Raw genomic sequence first — 16,650 nt, 5'->3', positions numbered from 1 at the left:
CGCAGGCTCCCTCTCCTCCCTCTTTTCCCTAGCCCAAGCTGACCCCGAGGCCCATCCCTCCTTTCTCCCGCGAGGTCCATGCCGGCCCAACTTCCCAGCCCGTGCGCTGCCCTACCTCGCTCTCCCCTTCTCTCCTGGGCCGAGCGCTTGCCCCGGCCCAAGTCAACAACCGCGCTCCTCTCTCTCCCTTCTCTCGGACACCCGGGGCCCGCACGTTAGCTTCTTCTTCCCCTCCCCTCCCCTGTTTCTTTCCCCCGCCGGCCGGCCGATCGTCGCTGGCCGTGGCCCCACCCCACCGCGCCTCTGGGCCCTCTTTCCCGAGCCGCACGTCGGTCCCATCCCCCGCCTGGACCCTTCTAGAAGCACGCCCGCGCTCGGATGGGGGCGAGCCGCAACCACCCGCGGGATGCGCGGCATCCGTTGCCGGCCGACCTGCACGCCGAGGCTGCCAGCCCTCCTTTCTTATCCGCGGTCGCCCTTGGGGCCACCCTACGCCGCCGCAACTCTCCAGCGCACCTCGAGCTCCCGCACCGCCTCCCCGCCGCTCGGATTGAAGCAGCCGCCGGCGTTGTTCGTCCCCTATGCCGCCGCAATTCGCCCTTGCCGGCACATCCTCGGGCCCTTCAATCCCGGCACGACCTTCTCCGCCTGTGTGCGCCGCTGAACGAGGCACCCGGAGCCCTGCAGCGCACCCCAAGGCTTCCTCCCACGAGCGCCGACCTCCCCTCACCGCCGCGAGTAAGAGCCCTTCCCGCCGACCGCCCCCTCCTATGCCTTATGCCCCGTGCCAAGACCCTCAGTAGGTTCCTGGGGTCGCGCTGGTGCGGAACCGTGCGGGGCTCAGCCCAAACCCGAGCCAGAACCACATCCGCGCCGTTCGCCGGTGACCCCGTGCCGCACTTCGCCGTGGGGAGCTCTGACCCGAGCCATAATTAGATTCCATGAGTGCCTAGGAGTGTTTGCCGTGCCGTGCTTTGTCTCCTGGGCCGGAGCTCGTCCAAAATAGGGCTCGGATGGCCGAGATCAATCATCTCCGGCGAGGCGCCGCCACGGGAGAGACCTCCGGCGAGCCATCGCCGCCGCCCAGACCGTCTACCCCATCCCCTTTGATCAGGGCCACCCGATCGAGATCCAGCGGCCCTAATTAGAGCGTACCGCTTCAGCCTGGTTTTCTTGCTAAAGAGCCCCTGCCCTTTTGTGAAATCAACCCGCAGTCCTTTTTAGTTCAAGAGTATTTACGTTTTAGTCCTGTTTCTTCTATTCAGCCCCCTGTAGTTTTTCGAAATCGAACCCGCTGTCCATGCCCTGAGTTTTTGCAGGTTAGACCCCAGATCTAGCCTTTAATTGTGTTTAGGCCCCTGGTTTTTGCGCAGAACCCCTTAGAACTTCCTGTTTTCTTACAGAAAGGCCCTTGGACCTTGTTTTTGCCCTAGATTTCACATCTTAGCTCCGTTTTAGTTGGTTTTCGCGCTCACGCGATTGTTGTAACGCGTAGAACAGTTCTAGCATAGTTTAGTGTGCTGTTTTTATGTAATGTTGTACTGTTTCTTATCTTTTGTCTTTGTTTGTATGTATGTGTATGTGCTGGACCATGTTTTGGCGTTGCGATCGCGAGTAGACGCTGAACCTTTGGACGAGTACCAGGAGCCACCATCTTCTGAAGCTTTTGAGTAGCAGCAGGAGAACTTTGAGGAAGGCAAGTATAACATGAATATCCTATCACTATTAAATACAATTTCATACTGCATTTTAATTCTGTCTGCCTATAAGGATTTCCTAGCCACCTTTCATCCTTTATAAAAAAATACCTTGGGTTGCATTTTGGTTAGTTGTGCTAGGTGCTGCGCTCTCACATACCCCGGTCCTTTTTAATTAAATTTGATTAATGGTTATATGCAACTTAATTCTGAGAGTGGCCCTCTGTGCTGTGTGCTTGAGCAGCTCACGTCTCCTTAAAATATGTTTTTGTTAGAAACATGGTTTAGGGGGCCAGCATGGTGCTTAGTGCTTGGTTGGCCACTCTCCATAAGGACCGGTTCATAGAGCGACAACCTGGGACAACCGCGCAACCACAAGACTGGAATGGGACGGTCTTGACTTACTAATTAGGTCATTTTGGTTCGGGAGTAACTTACCTGCAGGGCAAGAGGGGTGGTAAGCTTCAATGGTCCCTGCTCCTCCGGCTTAGTCTGTGCCGTGTGCTTGTACTCCTGGAGGTGGGCCCCATCATCGCTGGTCCAGAAACCTTAGCGGTTACACCTTACTAACGTGATCCTTTGTAAAGGTCTCGTAGTGTGCTTGCTAGCCATCTCACCTAAGGAAGTGTGATGAACAACTAGCGTAGCTCACGACTTGTGGGTAAAGTTGTGCAACCTCTCGAGAGTGTAAAACTGATATATCAGCTGTGCTCACAGTCATGAGCGGCCCAGATCCTCCGTCTGATTAGTGGGATTTACCTTTGGTGGTTTGGCTTGGTTTTCAGTAGTCTTATGCTTAACCTTGATTAATTATTATGTAGCTTGGGTTATGGTAAATCATCCACTTGTAGTAATTAGCTTTAATAAAATTTGCCAAGATTAAAAGCTAATGCAGTTGAGTCAGCTAACCCTAGAGCCTCATAATTCGTGTTATACTTGTTGAGTACAAGTTATGTACTCACACTTGCCTTCTCTACTCTTCTGTTCTCTCTGGGATATCTTCGACTGTTGCTCAGTACCAGGCGACGTGGAGAACTACATCAGCGGACTCGATGATTTCTAGGCGTTTGTCTCCCAGCCGACGTCCCTATGGCGCCCTGCTTTTCATGTATTCATTTTACGCTTCCGCATTCCTTGGACTGATTCTTGATTCAGTTGTAATAAAAGTATTCATTATTAATTTATACGTTTTTATTTCGAGATACGTGTTGTGATATCTTGATGATTCTGTTGTATATATGCGTGACTTGATCCTGGCGCATATATGATACTCGATTTATGTTCTTATAAATCGGGCGTGACAACTTGAAGTTTAATCTGGTTTGTAATAACTCTTATCAGACTAAAACTTATGCTATTCTATAAACTTTTGTACTAAAAGTGCTTGTGATGTAAAATTTGATGGCAATTGTATTTCTAGACTCGCTTTCGTGCGAGGTACCTTGTTGGATCCTGCTTTCGGTGGTTTATCGGGACGTTACCCGACAGGCCAAGGGATTACACCATTTGAAGCACGTTGGAGCCCTTGAAAGAAAGGACTTGCGTACTTGAGCCGGTGTAATTCAGGTTGGTTCTGCCACATGAGGACTCTCTAAAAACCAAGGATAGCATACTTCTTGAGGTGGAAGAGTCATTTACTAGTGAAAAGAGGAAAGCGAATGACTTAACTAAAAAACTCTCCTTAGTTGAAGACACTCATGCTAACTTGAAGAGAGACAATGAGAAACTTCAGAAAAGCTTAACAAGCTTGCAAGCCATTCATACGACACTTGAGGTTAAAGTTAACACTCTTTTGGAAAGCTCCTCTAAAGCTTGTGAGTCATCAAAGTCATCTAGTCCTTGAACTAGTAATGGTTGTGCATGATGCTTGAATATTGATGTTCAAACTTGTTCTACTAACCATGCCGAAATGCATGCCATGAAGAAAGAGATTACTAGACTCACTCAATTAGTGCATGAAGAAGCACCATCTCACAACTCAAGACAAATCCCTCACCTAGGGTAGGTGAGTTTGAAAAGCATACCAAGGGATTTGGATCAAAATACATGAGCAAGTATGGCTTTGAGAAAGGTAAGGGACTTGGAAAGAATGAAGATGGTGCAGCTCAAACCATCTCATATGTCAAGAACAACAAGAAGGCTACCTTAGGAGCAAATGGAGGTCTAGTGAACATGACTACTCCCATCCGCAAGGAAGTTGGTAAGACCCAAGGAACAAGTCATGCCAAGTTTGTCAAGTGAGGCACAACATGTGATGAAGGTGCCAAAATTGTCGCATCTTCATTAAAGCAAGACAAGTTCCAAGCTCCTAAGACACAAGAATCATCCTCTCAAATGTCTTTTTAGGCGGATAATATGTTAACTAGAAACCACCATGGTAAAGTGGTTTCTATATTTGTGGGTCACCACTCATGGAACACTAAGGTGAAAAGCCATGTGTGGGTACCCAAGGTGCTTGTGACTAACACTCGAGGACCCAAGTATTGTTGGGTACCTAAAAGGAAGGAATAATCTTGTTTTGTAGGGATACTTCTCTGGTGGATCCACATGGGTGATTGATAGTGGATGTACAAATCATATGACCAGAGAACGAAGTATGTTTGAATCTTTGAAAGAATCCGATGGTGATCATTACATTACCTTTGCTGGAAATCAAAAGGAAAAAGTGCTTGGCACCGGTAACATTGATCTAAACTCAAAATTCTCTCTTTCAAAGGTTCTCTTAGTTGAGTCACTTGGCTACAATTTGTTGTCCATATCACAACTTTGTGCGTCAGGCTTCAATTTTTTATTCACTAATGAGGGTGTGACCTTCATTAGGAGAAGCGATGGCTCCGTTGCCTTCAAGGGTGTACCCAAGGGAACGCTTTATCTAGTTAATTTTTCACAAGAAAAAGCTCAACTTGATAAGTGCTTGGTGATAAAGTCTAGCTCGGGTTGGTTATGGCATCGCCGACTAGCCCATGTTGGGATGAGAAATCTCAACAAGCTTCTAAAGGGGGATCACATTTTAGGACTAACCAATGTCTCTATTGAGAAAGATCGTATTTGTAGTGCTTGTCAAGCCGGAAAGCAGGTTGGTGTTCCTCATCCATCAAAGAGCATTGTCACCACCGTCAAGCCATTGGAACTACTACACATGGACTTATTCGGCCCGGTGGCTTATATAAGTATTGGTGGTAACAAATATGGTCTCATCATTGTTGATGATTATTCTCGTTTCACTTGGATATTCTTTTTGCATAACAAAAACGTAGTGCAAGATACATTCAAGAAATTTCCAAAAAGATCTCAAAATGAATTCGAGACCAAGATCAAGAAAGTGAGAAGTGATAATGGCACCAAATTCAAGAACACCAACATTGAAGAATTCCTAGATGAAGAGGGCATTGGTCATGAGTTCTTCGTTCCATATACTCCACAACAAAACGGAATTGTTGAAAGGAAGAATAGAACTCTAATTGAGGCCGCAAGGACAATGCTCGATGAATACAAGGTCTCAGATCAATTTTGGGTGGAAGCAATCAACAGGGCGTGCCATGCCATCAACCGCCTTTATCTACACAAGATCTTGAACAAGACGGCCTACGAGCTTCTACTTGGTAAAAAGCCTAACATGTCTTACTTTAGAGTTTTTGGAAGTAAGTGCTTCATTCTTAATAAGAAGCCCAAAAACTCTAAGTTTGCACCTAAAGTTGGTGAAGGTTTCCTTCTTGGTTATGCCTCAAATGCTCATGGCTATCATGTCTTCAACAAAACCTCCAGTTGTGTTGAAATTGCATGTGACGTGACATTTGATGAATCTAATGGCTCTCAAGGGGAGCAAGTTGATAGTGTTGTAGGCATGGAAGAATCACCAAGCAAGGCAATCAAGAAGCTAGCCACTGGTGAAATAAAGCCTCAAGAACAGCGAGATGAAGATGATGATGATATGTTGATGTTCAAAGGGTCATGTACATCCACCTCCGCCGCGCAACCCGGAAACTCCGGCCAGATGTCCGGAGACTCCGGATTGCCTGTCCGAAATATCCGGACTGAGGACCGGACTATCTGGGATACTGAAATTGAACCCTCAACTCCACATCATGATCAATCTCAGGCTCAACAAGAAGTTGAACCTATACAACATGAAGCTCAAATTCCTCATCCAAGAGTTCATCAAAATATCCAAAAGGATCATCCCGTAGATAACATCCTTGGAAGCATAAGTAAAGGGGTAACTACTCATTCTCGTTTGGCTACTTTTTGTGAATATTACTCGTTTGTTTCTTCCTTAGAACCACTTAAGGTAGAAGAAGCTCTGGATGATCCGGATTGGGTGATGGCTATGCAAAAAGAATTGAACAACTTCACACGGAATGAAGTCTGGTCCTTAGTAGAAAGACCCAAGCAAAATGTTATTGGAACAAAGTGGGTTTTTCGAAACAAACAAGATGAACATGGCATGGTGACAAGGAACAAAGCAAGGTTGGTTGCTCAAGGCTTCACACAAATCAAAGGTTTGGATTTTGGTGAGACTTATGCTCCCGTAGCTAGGCTTGAGTCAATTCGTATCTTGCTTGACTTTGCTACTCACCATGATTTCAAGCTATACCAAATGGATATGAAGAGTGCTTTTCTTAATGGACCAATCTTCGAATTGGTATATGTTCAGCAACCACCGGGTTTTGAAGATTCCAAGTTTCCTAACCACATCTACAAGATCCACAAGGCGCTCTATGGGCTTAAGCAAGCACCTAGAGCATGGTATGAATGCCTTAAAGATTTTCTCTTAAGGAAATACTTCAAGATAGGCAAAGCAGATCCTACTCTTTTCACTCGCAAAGTTGATAAAGATATTTTTATTTGCCAAATATATGTTGATGATATTATATTTGGTTCTACTAATCAATCTTGGTGTGAGGACTTTAGTAGGATCATGAAGAAGAGATTTGAGATGTCCATGATGGGAGAGTTAACTTTCTTTCTTGAATTTCAAATCAAGCAACTCAAGGAAGGCACTTTCATTTGTCAAACCAAGTATACTAAAGATATGTTGAAAATATTTGACATGGAGAATGCCAAGCCCATCAAGACACCCATGCAACCTAATGGACATCTTGATCTAAATGAAGATGGTAAGGCCGTAGATCAAAAGTTATATCGCTCTATGATTGGATCCCTTCTTTACCTTTGTGCATCTAGGCCCGATATCATGCTTAGTGTGTGCATGTGTGCAAGGTTTCAAGCTAATCCTAAGGAATGTCATCTTATGACTGTTAAGAGAATTCTAAGATATTTAATTTACACTCCATACCTTGGCTTGTGGTATCCTAAAGGCTCCACTTTCAATCTACTTGGCTATTCCGATTCGAATTATGCCGGTTGCAAAGTAGATAGGAAGAGTACATCGGGGACTTATCAATTCCTTGGTCGGTCCCTTGTGTCTTGGAGCTCTATGAAACAAAATTCCGTTGCTCTATCCATCGCTGAAGCCGAGTATGTTGCTGCAAGTGCTTGTTGTGCGCAATTACTTTGGATGAGATTTGCTTTGAGTGACTTTGGTTGCAAGTTTAGTAAGATTCCACTCTTGTGTGACAACGAGAGTGCCATCAAGCTAGCAAACAACCCAGTAAAACAATCAAGAATCAAACATATTGATATAAGGCATCATTTCTTGAGAGACCATGAGACCAAAGGAGATATCGTTTTGAGTCATGTAAGCACCGATAAACAACTAGCCGATATCTTCACTAAACCACTTGATGAGCAAAGGTTTTGTACATTGAGGAGTGAGCTAAATGTCTTGGACTCTCGTAACTTAGTTTGAGATCATGCACATGTTTGATTGATATAGAGTAATTCTTTTTGCAAAACTTACTAGAATTGTTAGGAGTGTGATTTTCAAGAAAATTTGAATCTTTTCTTGCTTACTTGAGACTATTGTTCACATTGCTAATTGTTGGCTAGTCTCAAGTTAAGTGAGCTTCTCACATCACTAGATCTCTCTATCAAAATTCACTCATATCCTTCATTGAAATTCTGCTCAATTTGATGGGGAGTCAGATACTCTGGTCTTTTGTCCGGATACTCCGGACCTCCGGACACTCTGGACTTTTGTTCGGATACTCCGGACAGTGAATCCATCCCATATTTACTGTGGAGGGGGTCGGTTAGAAACTCTCATTCCCTTCTTTTCACCGACGCTACCTCCTTTTTCTTCTCCTCTCCCTCTCTCTCGCCCTAGGGGTGATTCTCACCATCCAAACACACAAGTCTTGCACATCTTTGAGGGAAGGACGATCTCCTCTCTGGAAACTCCGGGGATTCATCGGATTCGATGGTTTTTGCTTGTTCAACATTTTTCAAGGTATTCAAACTTTAAATCGCCCAATCTCCCAATGTGATAGGCGTTACTCGATATGTCTTGGGGAGTAGTCTCTACACATGTCTAGAATCCTGTGGTTAAAGTTTGATTCAATTCCCATGGCTAAATCTTCAAATCTTTGAACCTAGGGTTTTGGGGCACGACATCCGGATACTCCGGATACAGGCCCGGATACTCCGACCCTGCTGTCTGGAGTATCCGGACACATATCCGGAGTCTCCAGACTTCGTGTGACTGGTCCTATTCTTTTCATCAAAATCTATCTAGACTCGTTCGTAATCATACCACATCTCTTGTCTAGGAAATAGGGACAGCAAGTGAACCATCTGGTCAACATCGGCAAAAGCGCTGTCATTGTGGTAGAACCAACCTGAATTACACCGGCTCAAGTGCACTGACCTTTTCTCAGAAGACATTAAAGGCTCAATCGCACTTCAAACGGTGTCACCCCGTGGTCTGTCGGGTAAAGTCCCGATAAAACCACCTAACTCAGGATCAAAACAAGGTACCTCGCACGAAGACGAGTCCAGAGATACAAATGCCACCCATTTTTACATCATAGACATAATATTACATGGTATGCAACCATAGTATAAAAACCTAATTAATTCAAATTTATACAAGACTGTTCAAAGTTATAGTATCTGCAGCGGAAAATAAACGCGACACTACAGACGTCACACAATGGATGTTTGAGCTAAGTCCATGCTCAACATCACTCGGATGGACTTGTGTTGGCCGGGGACGGATCCCAATCCACGGACCAACCATCGGGAAGAACATAGGGCCATGGCACGGGCAAAGTAGAGTCCTCAGGGGGATTAACTGGAACAAAAGTCACAATGCAAGGCTAAGTATACTAATACTCAGCAAGGCTTACCCGTTTCATGGTATACTTAGCCATGTAGCTAGACTTATGAAGGCTTATAATGGTTCTAGGTATAGTTTTCAGCTGAAAAGCAACAAAGAGTAGATCCTTAATTTCAAATTTTAGCTTTCAGGTTCTAGTTGATTATCCATTCTAGGTAAGCAACTATAACTGCTCAAGCATATAATCTTTTAAACAAACATCATCTTTGATAACCATAAGGTTGCTCTTGTTACTCTATGTGGCAAAGGGATCAAGAACTCTCAATCTCCGCGAGAAACGAACGATTCTGAACCGAATTTCACAACCTTGCAAGGGCAAACCTAACTCACACGCTTGGAACATCCAATGATAGTTCTGAAGCAACCGTTTGCCTTTCATTCCGACTCGTGGATCAAGGCCACCACAAGCGACTGTAGGACCATACGCACATCCAATGTGCAGGACGTACGTCTGTAGCGCGCCTACATGATCGTACTCTTGTCCGCTGTACGGAACATACTCCTGCACGTCGGTGCGTGTGAAAAACTAAATTACGAGTGGTGGGAGGTATGTCCACTCCTCGGGCCGATCGGTTACTAGGCTTACCGCTTACCATATTTCGCGGTATGTGGCTAGTACTTTCAAACGCGTAACCACCGCTACCACACACTACGACCTTATCAAATTTTTATCAACACAGACGGGGTTTTTACCAAGGTCATGAATCATAATCACAACCCCGTCCATCATCCTTATAGTGGTCGCAGGAATGTAAACATTGCAACTCCTATAAAGCTCGCGAGTGACAGGGAATCACTCGACTTCTACCGGTCCTATTAGCTTAGCAGCTAGTCGGACTCTGTTTCTAGTATTCAATACATAGGTTCCTAGCAATATGCAACTAGGGTTTCATTACAATTCCTGGAAACTTAAATGCAAAAGTAGATATATATATATATAGATATATAAATTGCAGTGTAGTAAAATAGCGGTTTATGTCCGGGGCTTGCCTTTGTTGGTAACATGCTTGAATAAATTTAAACCATTCCAAGCTTGATTTGCATAAGGCTAATTTAGTTTAAGGTAGGGTTCAATATTGTAAGTGAATTTTGCACACAAGCTTACTCATACCCTAAACAGACTACACACCAAAAATCACAAGCAATAGAGCTAGTATGTAAAGGTTACACATAAGATACCCTTTTGCTAAACTTTAAAATAACTCAAAAAGCATTTGGTTTCAAACTAAACTCTATTAACAAAAGCTGTAGAATTTACTTCAAGGATTCAAACAGAATAGGTTTGACATTTTTCTAAATTTTCTACGAATTTCTACAAATTTCTAAAGATCACTGATTTTGAATTAAGGGGAGGGACTGGAATCTTGCAGTCAGACCCTCGAAAAGAATTGAATCAAAGCAATTGGGTCCTTGGCTCATAGGGGAAGGGAAGCCGAGGTGCGTCGGCCAAATTCCAGCGACGGCGGTCGCCGGCGGCGAGGGGAACCGGCCAGGAAGGTTCAGGGAACTAGGGCGAACCTTGCTCGGGGTGATGTGCAAGTCGGAGTTGACCGGAGGGGGTGGAACAGTGGCGACCCGAAGCGGCGGCGGTGGAGCTTGATCACGGCGGTGGTGTTCCAGTGTGGCAGCTCACCGGCGGTGGATCGGAGGTAGGGGAAAAGCTTCAGGAGGTCAAGGCGGTCGTCCCAAGTAATTGTCGGGAGCTAAGATGGCCGGAAGAGTAGGTCCCCACGGCGACCCGGGACGACGACGAGGGGAGGAGCTCGTCGGTGAGGTAGATGCGGTGCTTAAGGGCGGCGATGGAGGGGCTGGTGAGCTTCACTAGATCATGGCGGAGCTACTGGAGGTGACGGGGTGGCTTGAGAAGGGGTGGAGCGAGCTGACGACGGCGCGATGGTTGGTGGCAGAAGGTAAACGAGGCGGTGGTCCGGTGGAGAAGAAGTCGAAAAAAGCAAACGACGGCCGTGCGAGTAGATATAAGTAGTTGAAGGGAAGCTCCTGGTCATGCTATGGGATTAAGAAGAGGCACGGCGAGCGGTAGCTGCTGCTGGCAGTCGGCGGCGTGGCGTGGCGGCTGGGCGGAGCTCAAGTAGAGACCGGGCGGCGTGGCGCGCGCGGAAGAAGGCCAAAGGGGAGGCGCTCGAGCAGCGGCCGGCCTAGAGGTGACGCATAGGAGCTACCAGAGCAGGAGGTGGCACCGGCAGGACTGCAATGACGGTGAGCGGCGGTGGTCTGCGGCGGCAGAGAGGGAGCAGCACGGGCGGACGGCACAGCGTCGTGGCGTGCTCGGGGAGGGCCAGCAGGAGGGAGGTGAGGCGGTGGGCGAGCTCGGGGGCGACGCGTGGAGAGGCGCTGGAGGAGTAGTTGGCCTCGGGCGACGCGGCAACGGCAGCCGGCGGCGGCGCTGTCGCGTGGCAGAGGAGGCAGAGGAGGAAGAAGAAGGGGGGGAGTGCCAGGGACTAGATTGTAAGCTTTAAAAACATTAGGGACCTCATTGTAAACCAAAATTTCCCACTAATCTAAAGCTCAAATGAGAAATTGGTCAAAATAAAGGTGGTAGAACTTTTCAAACCCTACAACTTCTATTTAGGGTTCAATTTCAAAAGCTCAAGGGATGGAGTTTTATTTTAAAACTTTAGACTCAATTCAAACTTTTCAAAGTTTTTGTCCTTAGTTAGGTAAATTCCATATACTTTTGGACTGAATTGCAAGTTTAGGTAATGTAATGATGACTAACACTTTTGCACTTTGACCCCTAGTGAAATTTAAGAGTTACATTTGTAATTCAAATATTTTGCACAAAAGGACTCATACTTTTGAATAATTGCTCATAAGTCCTTATTTCCACACAATCACACAATTTCACACAATTCAATACACACATTACACATTACACATCCCTTCCTAATATTTTAAAATTTTGACACCTAGGGTGTCACAACCTTTCCCCCTAAAAGGAATCTCGTCTCGAGATTACCAGAGTGATGTATTGGAAGATAGTTACCTAAGGATTCTTAAGGAACTTGGGAAAGTTTTTCTAAAGATAATCTTCAGTCTCCCAGGTGGCTTTTTCTACAGTATGGTGGTCCCACAAAATCTTATACATCTTAATCTTCTTTCTCCTAGTGACTCTCTCTTTGGTATCGAGAATTTGAAGGGGTTGTTCGATATAAGATAGATCAGGCTCGATTTCGATGGCTTGTTGTTCAATGATTTCAATAGGCACTTTGATGCATTTCTTGAGTTGAGATATATGAAAGACATCATGAATAACAGCCAACTGAGTAGGAAGACGAAGTCAGTAAGCCACTGGGCCACAAGCTTCGGTGATTTCGAAAGGTCCGATGTATCGAGGTGCTAATTGTCCTTTTAGGCCGAAACGTTGAACACCTTTAGTAGGAGATACTCGAAGATAGACACAATCTCCTGCTTGGAATTGTAATGGTTTTCTTCTTTGGTCTGCATTACTTTTCTATCTAGACTGGGCTGCCTTAAGGTTGGCTTGGATGAGCTTAACTTTATCTTCAGCTTCGGTCACTAGATCTAGTCCGAAGATTTGGCATTCACCGGTCTCAGACCAACTTAAAGGAGTTCGATATCTTCGACCGTACAACGCCTCAAATGGAGCCATTTGAAGACTGGATTGATAGCTACACTACTGGAATTCCTGCAATCTATGACGGACAAATTCTATCATGAATTAGTAAAAAAACATCACAAAGCCATGATTGTGACGGATTTCTATAACGTCATGTATTGGGGGTCACAGGTTGTAATTCGTGATGTTTTAGCATAATCGTCACGGATTATGATAATCAATGACGTTTTATATCCATCACAGAATGGCCTAGAGCCCACTCAACCCAGTCCAAGCCCGCAGTTAGTGATGAAAAAACCGTCACAAATTGTCGTCACATAGGATAAAAATTCGTCACGAAAATTCATCATGAAAACAGGCCCATTTATTTTACAGAGGCGTATATTTCAGCCCAGTTTAAAATTTAGTCCACTTGTCACCCATTTGATATCTAGCCCATTTACTATTACAGCCCAATATAATTTTCAATACTTTTATTTCTGCACAATGAAAACACATACAATACATAGCAAATATATGACAAAATTTCAATATTTAAATTCAAATATTCAACTAACACATCACATACACTCTCAAGCTGTCACATTGACATTCCAACACATAAATAGCAAAATATTACAATCTGACTAGCACATCACATACACTCAAGTTAACACATTAACACTCGAACACAAAAGCAAAAGATTACAATCTATGATCCATAAAAGAGAGTTGTTGCAACAAAAGTGTCAACCTGACACATACTATCCCGATCAACTTGTATGAATAAGACTTAGCAACAAAAGAGAGGTCAACACAAATATCATTTCATTCTCCTAACTTGGATGAACCTGACTCAGCAGAAGTTGGAGCTTTGCTTCCATCTCAGCTTGCCTCTTCTTCACCTCCTCTTGCTCCCTGATCCTAGATTCTTCGGTTTCTTGCATTTGCTTCAACAACACATCCAATTGTTCACGCTGAGCAGTAACAACAGATCTAAGATCACTATTTGCCCTCTTCTCCACTTCTAGTTGTGCTTCAATATTTCTTAAACTGGACCTACAACCAACATTTTGTATCCCCACATTTTGAAGGAACACATTCTTCTTTGTATTTTCAGCAAGCACATTAGCTACAACTTCTGTAACAGACATAGATTCTTCACCTTCTGTTAGTGTAGAGCACTTGTTTTCCATCTGAGTCTAGCATGTAAGAAACAGCAATGGTTACTGATAATAAGAGACCTGGAAATAAACATTAAAAAGATCATTTTTTAAATGAAGATGTCTTACTATAGCTTGCTGCACGTTAGGTGTGTAGCATTTCTTCTTTCTGCTGTAGTGACACTCTTTAAACAAATCTAATGCATCAAACTTTTGACTGTTGTCCTTATCTTCCTAGAAACAACAGTTAGCAATATTATTACTTAAATGATCACCACTTGATAGTATAAAAAGATGCAGCAATAAGAAAGAAATAACTTCTGTTGACATAAGACACGATTGGAAGAGATTGCTGTGGCTGTTGCTGCCGCTGTGGCTGCAGCCCTACCAAGTCACTTGAGCTGTGCACAGCAGCAGCTGCAGCAACAGTAAGTGCAGCTGATCGGTACCATATATGTGCAGCAAGAAATAGTTGATAACAAGTGAAGGAAATGAAAAATCATGTGTTTCTCATGACTGGGCAATTATTCTTCCAAACTGTCCAACCTTTGTGTAGACAATAGGCATCAGCTAGTTGACTTTATTACAATATTCTAGTACTACTCTCTTTGATCAATCATAAGGGTGCAACTTGATAAGTGTAGCTTACCAAATTTTCTACATGAACCATATAGCTACGAGATCCAGTTGTTTGATGAAATTTAACTTTGGAGCGGTTGTCTTTGTTCTTTTGAGATATCTCCAACATCAATTAGAAAATATATGTAAGGTAAGTGTCAAACTATGTATGAGGCAAAAGTTCAGATATTAGGAAGAAACGTACCATCTTTTTTGGGCTCTTCCAATATTCCACAAGGTCATTCCACTGTTTATCTGTCATCGATCTGATTGGTGACGTTTTTGTCACCAAATAAAGTGGAAAAGGATCAAAGTATTTTTTCTTAAGTTTGTATCGTTGTTGCCAAACTGCAATTTTCATCATTTGGGAACAAGCATTTTTGACTGGTTCATCATTTGCGTTGATATCAAACTTTGCCTACATAAAAGTAGGGGTAAACATGTAGGTAAAATTCAGAATCATGATACATTATTAAAACAGGGGTAAACATGTACGTAAAGTTCAGAATCATGCTATATTAAAACAAGGATAAACATGTAGGTAAAATTCAAAATCATGCTACATAAACGCAGAGGTAAAGAATAAATGCAAGCAAACAATGAAAGCTAGTAAGCATAGTGTTGGAAAGTCCGAGTTTACGGGAAGGGAAGATCAGGATAATGCACTTACACTAAGTTTATCTGTAAATAGGTTAAAGAGGCTAGCCTGGTCCTTGTAATCCTTCCAATGCTTGTACACCGGCACATGGTTCCTGACTGCTATATTGCATTCGGTTGCAAACTTAGCAGCAGCAAGAGGTGCCACAGGCCTTATCCTCCCTTCAGGAATGACAACTAGTAGTTTTCCACGCATAGCTCGGTTCATCCTATGGAGACCATGTCCCATATTTACTCCCCTTTCCCATCGATCATTTTCACCTAGTGGTACATCTACACTAGGCTCAGTAATAGCTTCACCTCGATTGGCCATGCTGTCATCAACTTGGATTCTCTCAATATCTATAAAACAACAGACATAAGAATGCATGCATCATTCAATGAAGGGTAATAGAATGATAGTTAGAAATCATCACCTTGATTTCCCATCAGGTTGTGCCCATCAGGCTGAGCAGTGGCATGACCTCTATTAGCAATGTCGGTGTTCTCAACAAACTGAGCAGGACCATCAGCTGAAAAAAAATGCAGTTCGTAAGAGTGCAGTCATCATGCAATTAACAACAATAGAAAGATAGAAAGAAAGCATAACAGCTGAACTAGCCTTCAACTATAGCTTGGGTGTGGCCATCAATGTTGCCAAACACTTCTGCGGCTTGGTTGACACGAGATAGAGTTGGAGATGGCACATGGATATCAGTTGGTGAAAGAGTTGCATCAGGTTGGGAAGTGGTTTTCTTTGACCTTGTAATTCTAATAGATTCTTGCTCTGCAAAAACTCTCTTAGAGAGCTGCTTGATTCCAGCAATACGCATGTTTGTAGCCCTCATGTTACTACCCTTCGAGCCCTGATAGAAATGAAAGCATGGGTGAATTAATAAAGTGGCAGATACATTTAACAAGCAAACATCATGTTAATAGATGGAGGAATCTGCACCTTAACACTGTCATCATCAACCAAATCTTCTTCACTAGGGAGATACTCAGATTCTGAATCTTCACTATTTCTAAAAGTTGGCTACTTCTTGTTATTAAGAATGGAATTTGCGTTCACAAGTTCATTGTATGTATCAGGAATTCCAAGTTCTTTCAGCCTCGCACGGTTGCTCATAACTTGTTTAAGGCGCTGCAATTCATACGGATGTAATGTTTTTCCTAGCATGAGAGAAACATGAATAACATATCAATACTTACACAGCAGTACTTTACTACTTATGCGAAATATTCACAAGAACATGAAATATGTTCGAGTAGATAAGTTGAGGACTGCACCTGCTTGGTGAGGTCCTTCTGTTGTTTTTGTTCCAACCTTCAAACGCCCAGGAGGCATCTTGTAGCAGTGTGGCTAGCCCCGAGTTACCGCTGGACTTTCTTACTAGAAAAATGAAGCAACCTGATAATAAGGCTTACAAGATGACAAGTGCTGAATAATAAGAATTGAAAAAAGGGTGCACAGATCATGATAATAATAAGAATAGCAAGTAGGATTATCTTTTCTCTGTTAAATGACTAATTTTGATGAACACAGAAGGTCCCACAGTGATATCAGTAAGACTTCTAGCGAGCTTGCATATTGGGAGATAATCACACTGCAAGGTAAGAGAACCTTCTACTGGGATTTTGATTTTCTTATCCAAAAAAAACATGTGGACGATTAGATGTCTGAAGATGCTACTTGCTCTCAAACAGAAAAGATGTTGCTAT

At 43.7% G+C, this 16,650-nt stretch overlaps 1 pseudogene; it reads right to left on the bottom strand.

The window, feature by feature from the left end:
* Positions 1 to 13,347: 13,347 nt before the first annotated feature.
* LOC112896264 lies at positions 13,348 to 16,057 on the bottom strand (annotated as a pseudogene).
* Between the last annotated feature and the right edge of the window lie 593 nt (positions 16,058 to 16,650).

This window comes from Panicum hallii, chromosome 6 (assembly GCF_002211085.1).
Source record: "Panicum hallii strain FIL2 chromosome 6, PHallii_v3.1, whole genome shotgun sequence".
Lineage (NCBI taxonomy): Eukaryota > Viridiplantae > Streptophyta > Magnoliopsida > Poales > Poaceae > Panicum > Panicum hallii.
This window is presented reverse-complemented; position numbering and strand designations above follow the sequence as displayed.